This window comes from Pinus tabuliformis, chromosome 3_1 (assembly GCF_031772625.1).
Source record: "Pinus tabuliformis cultivar Carrire ecotype Pingquan chromosome 3_1, CPIR1, whole genome shotgun sequence".
Lineage (NCBI taxonomy): Eukaryota > Viridiplantae > Streptophyta > Pinopsida > Pinales > Pinaceae > Pinus > Pinus tabuliformis.
The window spans coordinates 74,064,800-74,073,577 of NC_142301.1; positions in this window are offsets into that span (position 1 = coordinate 74,064,800).

Consider the following 8,778-nt stretch of genomic DNA (forward strand, 5'->3'; position numbering starts at 1 on the left):
TTTTTTTTGGGCATGTGGTATTAATCAACCATGGTATTGTAACAAAACTTATTTATAAGTTAATAATATCCACAATAAAATCGGGGTGAATATCCACGATTGAGAATATTGTTATATTGATATAAAATATTTTGATTGTGAAATAAGTTAGGGTTTTGCGCTTGTGGTATTGATAAGCCATGGTATTGGCCCATGGTCGTGTAACGAATCTTATTCACAAGTTAATAACAAAATCAAAATATAAGAAATTGTTTTTTTTTTTTTTTAAATTACATTTAACTTTTTAATATTGATTAAGTCAATATTTAAATGTTTACACTCATTCCCTATACTGGGGTTTATATTACTTTTTAACTTTTTATTATTAATTGAGCCAACATTTAAATGTTTACACTCATCCCCGATATCACTTTTAACTTCTTCTTTTTTAAATTTGGCCGATAATTTAAAATTGTTTACATATTTACATTACACTTACCAGCACCACTGAACTACCCTAGATCCATGTTAGTTTGATGTTATATTTAGATACATAATTAGTTGTAGAAAATGACATTGTTGAATCCATTTGGGAAAAATGTAATTATTACATTTTATTTAATATTTTTGCCTACTCCATCCACTTTTTACTAGGTTATATTATAATATTACATTTTACCTGGTATTTCCTCTCAAATGGTCCACTTTCTATTATAATTTTTCTTTATATTTGAAGTTTGAAAGTAAACAAACTCAAATATAAAATTAGTAGGGGTGAAGGGAAATATTGAGTAAAATGTAATATATAGACTGAGGTGTGAAGATAAATATTAGATAAAATATAATAATATTACAATTTAATCAATATTTTCCCCTAGCCATTGCCACTTTTTATTGGGCAAGAGTGGTAATAAATATTGTAATATTATATTTTTTCCAAGATTTATCCTCGGCCAATTCACTTTTATTAAAAAAATTATTTATGTTTGAGATTTATAAGTAAACTTAACTCCTATGTAAACATTTGGTCTCATTATAGTAGAGATGTAATATTTAACATTTTGAGTTGGTAAAAATAAAAGAAAATAAAAACATAAAATTAATAATTATATTTATAATTAATTATAATTAATAATTAAACCACCTAGATCCATTTTAATTGGTCGAGAAAGATAAAATTTCTTAATTACAAACTTCAAACTTCTTTCAAAGTAAAAAAAATTGATCCCTCATAGATCCGAAATTAAAAAACACTTGATAGGTCCGAAATTAAAAAATAAATATACATTGGTTATGCCTTTACATCAACAATGACAAAACAAAGTTATTTCATAACAACTCCAACCTTGCCACTGCCCTTTGGGTAGCGGCTCGTTTCGGCGTCAATCTCGCTCTCCTCTCGGACGGCCTCCCATATCTTGGCTTCCAACTCAAAGTCAAAAACAACAAATTTGCTGATTGGTTATGGCTCATTGACAGATTCTACACCAAAATCTCCAAATGGGAACACCGACTTTTATCTCTTGCTGGCCGTTTCGTCCTTGTACAAGCGGTTTTATCCCAATTAGCAGTATATTGGGGTCATCTCTTTGTACTCCCTCCCAAAGTTCACAAAATCATTCAGTCTACTGCCGCTAATTTCCTTTGGGGAGGCCACTCCTATCAATCGAAATTACACCTTGCAAGAATGGATCTCATCACCATTCCCAAAAAGAATGGAGGTTGGGGTCTTATTAACATGCGGCGTTTTGGCAATGCGCTCATCGTCAAATCCATGCACAGGGCCTTCTTTGGGAACAGCCCATGGTCTGCTCTAATCAAACAGAAATATTTAAAGGGTCGCAACTTAGATTTCTGGCTCAGAAGATCCACTCTTGGGATCTGCCATGGATCTCCCATCTGGTGCTGCTTTCGCAAGAATCAACGTTTTCTCTTCAGTATTCTCAAATGGACTTTCTCTTCTGGTTCTTCCGTCTTCATTGCACTTGATCCCACCCTACACAACCTGGAATCTCAAATTCCCCCGGCGCTACTCACCTTTTTTCACAACAGGGGCATCTTCACCTGGTCCATGCTCATCGACTCATGGTCTTCACTGTCGCCCATCTGGAAATCGGACTATCAGCTTCATATTCCCCCCCCCCTTCGCCCCCTTTGGTCCTCCGCCACCCTTCATTTCTCTCGCCTGAACATCCTTCAAATGGGCTCACAAGACTCCCTCATCTGCTCCACCGACTCCACCACCCACCCCATCACTGTTAAACGTCTTTACTCCGCCCTCACCACGCTCACCCCGCCTCTTCCCTCCCCCTTCCCACACAAACTTTGGAAAGCCAACTGCCCACTCAAATCCACTCTGTTTGGCTGGCTTCTTTTTCATGACAGGAATCTTGTATGGGATGTTCTTCAATCAAAGGGGTGGCAGGGTCCAAGTCAGTGCTGCTTTTGTCGTTCTCATTTGGAAACGAACATCCACATGTTCTTCCAATGCACTGTCACCTCTGCCATTTGGATCAAGTTGTCAACATGCTATGGTTTTCCTGTCCTCATTTTCCCCTCGGTTAAGGTTGCTTTCTCCTGGTGGTCCTCTCAGCGTCCCTACTGGCACGCCATCTTCCTCCTCACGCTCTGGCATGTCTGGAAGTGGCGGTGCTGCTGTGTTTTTCGGGACTCCCATCCACCTCCCGAGAACATCATCTCCTTGATTACCGGCTCCTTGCCACCGGACTAGTTCTCATCTGATGTCGGCTCCTTTCTACAGGCGGCCATTCCACAGGCGGTTCCTCATCTGCTAGCATCTATTCTCATTGGCAATATGTCTCAATACATACAATATATCAGTGAATACTTGTATCTATGATTTTTGAACATACTTCTCCTTTTTTGTTTTTCGACACAGAATGACACTGATCGGATGCGATATGTGATCGATGGATCTTTCCGATCCATATTTGCCATGTATTTATCAAAACAGTTTATATGATCTCAATATAACATATATAGATTTTTCTTCTGAAAAAAAACTAATTTATTATATAAAATAATTTATAATTAACTATTACCAATATCATTTAAACTCCACATTATGAGTGGCGAAAATGATTTCAAATCAAGGTATTTGGTAGGGAACTTAACCGTATTGAGTTAGTTTGAAATACTCTTAAGCAAACTAAGCTTCAAGATCAAGGAACTTGAGTTTTGCTCTGAACAACCCCAACGTATTCAAACCGAAGAGGATAATAAAAACGTCTAAAAATCGTCTTCGAGAATTTGACCAACTTTGAAATTAGAATATGAACAATTCCAAAATATTCAAATTAAATATAATAGTAAAATCCTCATTGTGGTTAGAATATGAACAATTCCAAAATATTCAAATTAAATATAATAGTAAAATCCTCATTGTGGTTAGAATATGAACAATTCCAAAACATTCAAATTAAATAAATCCTAAAATCCTCATTGCGGTTGAAATCGTCTATGTATCTAACTTTGAATGGATTTTGCGAGACTGGTAACTCGGAGACTAAGCCAGCAAAATGTGTACACACCTCTTTGAGGAGGACGATTTTGCGAGCCGAGGTAACTCCGAGACCAAGCAATCAAATATGTGTACACACCTACACCTACTTGGGTTACAGTCAACTTTATTGTTGACGAATGGACTCCACGTCACATGGCGTGCCCTAACCTGCTTCCTTTACAGTACCGTCACCAAATTATTTGTTGCCACGTGTGGTCGAATGAGTCAACGAAAGGAAAGATGGCCAAAACAAAACGCGTATCGCGTGGCCAACCCACAAATCACGCGTTCTGCAAAAGTAATATTATTTAAAGAAGGGGGCTCAGAGGATTATTTATAGGTGCAACTCTCAACCCTGACATTGTGCAATTTTTGTGATCTAACATCTTTCTGTGCTTTCTGGTGGTCTGTTTGAGATTACGATTTGCTCAGCAGTAATTGCGGTTAAGGTTTCAGTTTTTTTGCATCAATCAGCAGTAACAGGCGTGTTGTGACTGTGAGTAAGAATGGCAGGCGCAGGAAACCACGTATCTGCAGCTTTTTTGGCCCTTGTGATAGTAATGGTGGGAGCAGCAGCGGCAGATGTGAGTGCACCATCTCCCAGTCCGTCAATGGAAGCAGGCGCTGCTTCAATGGCCGTCGTTCCCTCTTTATTTGCCGCCCTCATGGCCTCATTCATCCCCTTCTTGGCCTCTAGATTTTTCTGAGTCTTTGGTCCGTTTTCTTTAAAATGATCAGAGACAGAGAGAGGCGTATAATATTATGTTGTCATATGCACCATATCCTTTATGTATTCGACATTATGGTATGGATTTTGTGGAGGTTGTTATTTTTGTGCTCTTTTGCATGAGCTGCACCTATTTATTCATCACTGCTTAACCGTTACAAAGGGGTTTCTTCACCCTGTATGTCATCATTTTTAACAATAATATTGGATTTAACAGATTACAATTACATTGGGCGCGGGAAGATTTAGGGCTTCTGTTGTTTTAGTTATTTGTAAATTTCTTGGATCCATAGTTCGGTGTTATTTGTGTACTAATTTCTAATTGAATCATTGCAAACGTGCTTTTTTGAACTGATGTGACAATTTTAGAAGCCGTGCACGGGCTAAACCGATTTATGGATTTTTGAAATAAATGGTCTTTTTAATTGTAGAAATGGATTCAGCCTTGATCTTTGAAATAAATGGGTTTTTTTTAATTGTAAAAATGGATTCAGTTTGAAAGTTGTGATATTCAATATAATAAAATTATTTTGAAATTTGAAAAATGTAATTTAAGAAAAAAAATTGAAGTTTGAAAGTTTTGCTATTCAAAATAATAAATTTATTTTGAAGTTTGAAAATTAATTGAAATTCGAAAGAGATATTCAAAATAATTTTGAAGTTTGAAAATTGTAATCTAGATTTTCATAAAAATTTACCACCTACCACATTTTTTAAAAATCATATCGATATTTATCGTTTTAGCTTTTGGGATTGACTGCACATGGTCCAAAATGGTATTTTGGTGAAGTGTACTAGAGGGTTGAATATGGGAGCGAATGTGACTGACCCGATGAAATTGGTCTTGTTTGGCCTGAACGAAGCGATAAATTAAATGGTATCTTGGTGAACACAGCTGGCATCTCATTCCCATTGTTTTGACAAAGGAGATGAAAAGGGTTAAGTAGAAAAATTTTAAGTGATTTATTAATGTATTTAATTATTCAAAAAAATTTAAGTGATTTATTAATGTATAAAAAAATATAATTTAAATGACAAAAAAATATTATTTATTTTAAAATTATATTATTTAGTTTCAATAAAATAAAAATGACAAAATTAAACCTTGTTAAACCATGTCTTTCAAGCAAAAAAAACTATAACCAAATGTTATATAAGTTGTCAGAATGTAGTAAAATAATACAACACTTTATTAGTGATATGATTTGATTTCAATATTTATAACATAATAGTGTAGGGATGGGCATCAATGAACTCATTCCAGGGAAGATAAAGCACGATAACATTGAAAGTGAAGAAGCACGTGCAGATCATTAAGGGTTGATATGGATACCTAAAGGACCAGAGGTTGACCGTTGGATATAAAAGGAAACCGAAGCCGCTGGCTATCCTAGATTGTGATAAGACAAACACTCTTTCACTGCAAAAAATTGAATTTTCTAGTGGGTTCTATCTGATTGGGAGGCCAATGAATTACGCCCGCTAAGGTTAGGTTTGTTAGCCAAATTCACGCAGTATTCTAGATCTTTTTAGATTAGATTTTTTTAGATCTCCAGGATTCTAGATCCTCCTACACCGCTAGTGGTTTCTAGATCATTCCAGATCTCCATTTGAATCACACACAAGATTCTAGATCCTTCTTCTACCTCTATAAATTTGTAATTTCTCTGGCCAAGGAAGGCAAGCCAAGGCCCAAGCCTGTTATGTAATGCAAAGTGATTTCTATTCTCCAGTGATTGTTTTATCTATTCCGTTGTTTCTGACTGAGTAATCTTGTTGTTTCTCCATTTGTCTGTCTCTGTGAATTATTCTCTGCTATTGCCGTCTAAGTCTCTGAGTATAAATCCGCTGTGTGTTATGTATGCTCTGGTCTAACAACTGGTATCAAAGTCATGTATGCTCTGGTCTAACAACTGGTATTGGAGCCACGTATATCCACCGTGCAAGCCGCTTAGTGCCATCGCCTTGCTCTTGTAGCGTTCATTAAAACGTTGGTTGTTACACCTGGAGCTGTTGAAGGATCTGTCTAGGAAATAGCTAAGGAATACTGGAACTAAAAGACAGTTGCTGCAAGAAAAGTGAGGTCGTGGATCTATGTTGAAACGCGTTTCTGGAGTTTGAAACGTGGAGATACGTGGAGTTTGGAGTTGAAACATGGTGTTCGTAAGTTTCTTTTTACATCAAGCTTGCACGTATACGTCAAGTTTTTTTGCTCAAACCAACATATATATGTGTGAAATGTGAAAAGGTTAAAACATTATATATGTTTTATATTTATTATGAAACATATATAATTATATGTTGGAATTTTGAAAAACATATTTTAGAAGGGAGTAGGAATTTTGAAAAGGGTATTTTAAAAGGAGGAAGGTCATTATTACTAAATTTTAAAGAGTAATAATTAAAGTTTTATTTTTAAGTGGAGTTTTTGTGTTTTGGGGCGTGAATTTGATTGAAAATGGAGACAGCAGTTACACATATGGAGAATTTGAGCGGGGCTAATTTTTCTCTATGGAAATCAGAGATGGAGGATATACTGATTTTAAAGGATCAGTATTTGCCGATTGAGGGCACAACAAAAAAACCCTCATCGATGACAAATGAAGAGTGGAATAAGCTAGATAGAAAGACAATTGCAACAATCCGCCAATATTTAGCAAAGAATGTTTATTTCAATGTGTCCGAAGAAAAGACAGCTAAAGGATTATGGAAGAAACTCCATCATCTATATGAGAAGAACACAGCATCAAACAAAGTGTTCTTGATGAAGAAGCTTTATAATCTCAAAATGAAGGAGGGTGCTTCAGTTGCTGAGCACTTGAATGCATTTAATATTATTATTAATCAACTTGCCTCTGTTAAAATCATTTTAGATGATGAAATTAGAGCTATTTTGCTAATGTGTTCTATGCTAGACAGCTGGGAAAATTTAATTGTAGCTATGAGCAATAACAACTACAGGGACCCTGAAATTTGATGATGTCAGCAGCAGTTTAACGAATGAGGAGCTGCGACGCAAGTCAATTGCGAAAAACCAGAGGCTCTAACTCTAGCTGATCGTGGTAGGAGAATGGATCGAGGTCGGCAAGGGCGATCAAGATCGAGAGGTCGATCAAAATCAAGGAGAGGAAGGATCATCTGCTTTCATTGTGGCAAACCTGGGCACATGAAGAAAGAATGTCGATTCTGGAAGAAAGGACAAAAGGATCAGAGACCGTCTAGTACAAATCACAAGTCATCCAACACAAATGAAGGTGAGACTACTGCTGTAGCCACAGATGGTGATGTGTTGTTTACTGTTTCAGTAGAGGATGCATGTGTATATACATCTAGCAATAGCTTTGATTGGATCCTTGACTCTGGGGCATCTCACCATGTAACCCCATGCAAAGATAGTTTTGTTTCATATAATCCTAGTGATTATGGTAGAGTGCATTTGGGGAATAATCATTTTTGCAGTATTGTTGGAGTGGGAGATGTCCAGATCAAGATGAAAGATGGACAAGATATATTGTTGAAACAGGTCAGGCATGTACCAGAAATGTGCATGAGTTTAATCTCTATGGGATGACTGGATGATGAAGGCTATTCAATAAGCTTTAGAAAAGGAGGCTGGAAAATTAGCAAAGGTGCATTGGTCGTGGCCAAAGGACCCAAGACAGGAACATTATACACATTGAAGAGACTGATAGGAAAACCAGATTTGGCTGCCGTCACAAAAGAAGGAAATTCAGCAGATCTGTGGCATAAGCGTTTGGGTCACATGAGCGAGAAGGGCTTAAAAATCCTTGTTGATAAAAAAATATTACTAGGTTTGAAATCCTACAATCTTGATCTTTGTGAGCATTGTATATATGGTAGACAAAGAAGGGTTTCATTCCTTAGAGGTGGCCATGACAGAAAGAAAAATGTGTTAGAATTGGTACACTCAGATGTGTTTGGTCCTATTAACATCAAATCATTAGGAGGAGCATCATATTTCGTAACGTTTATAGATGATGCATCCAAGAAAGTTTGGGCATATTCTATGAAAAATAAAAGTGAAGTGTTTGGAATATTTCAAAAATTTCATGTTGCTGTTGAAAGAGAGACTAACAAATTGTTGAAGTGTTCAAGAACAAATAATGGTGGAGAATATTACTCACATGCACTTAAGGAATATTGTAACAGGTTTGGCATAAAGCATGAGAAAACTGTGCCTGGTACTCAACAAAATGGTGTCGTAGAAAGGATGAATCACACCATTATGGAAAAGGTGTGAAGTATGTTGTCCAATTCTAGTTTGGAGAAGAATTTTTGCGCTAAAGCAGTCATGACCACTTGTTACCTCATAAATAGATCTCCAACTACAGCCTTGGATGGCAGTATCCCTGAAGAAGTTTGGACTGGTAAGAATTTGAATTATTCTCACTTGAAAATCTTTGGATGTGAAGCATTCGTACATATTCCCAAAGAAAATAGAACTAAGTTAGATGATAAATCTATGAAATGCATTTTTTTGGGATATGCGGATGAAGATCTTGGTTATCGTCTATGGGATCCAGTCAAA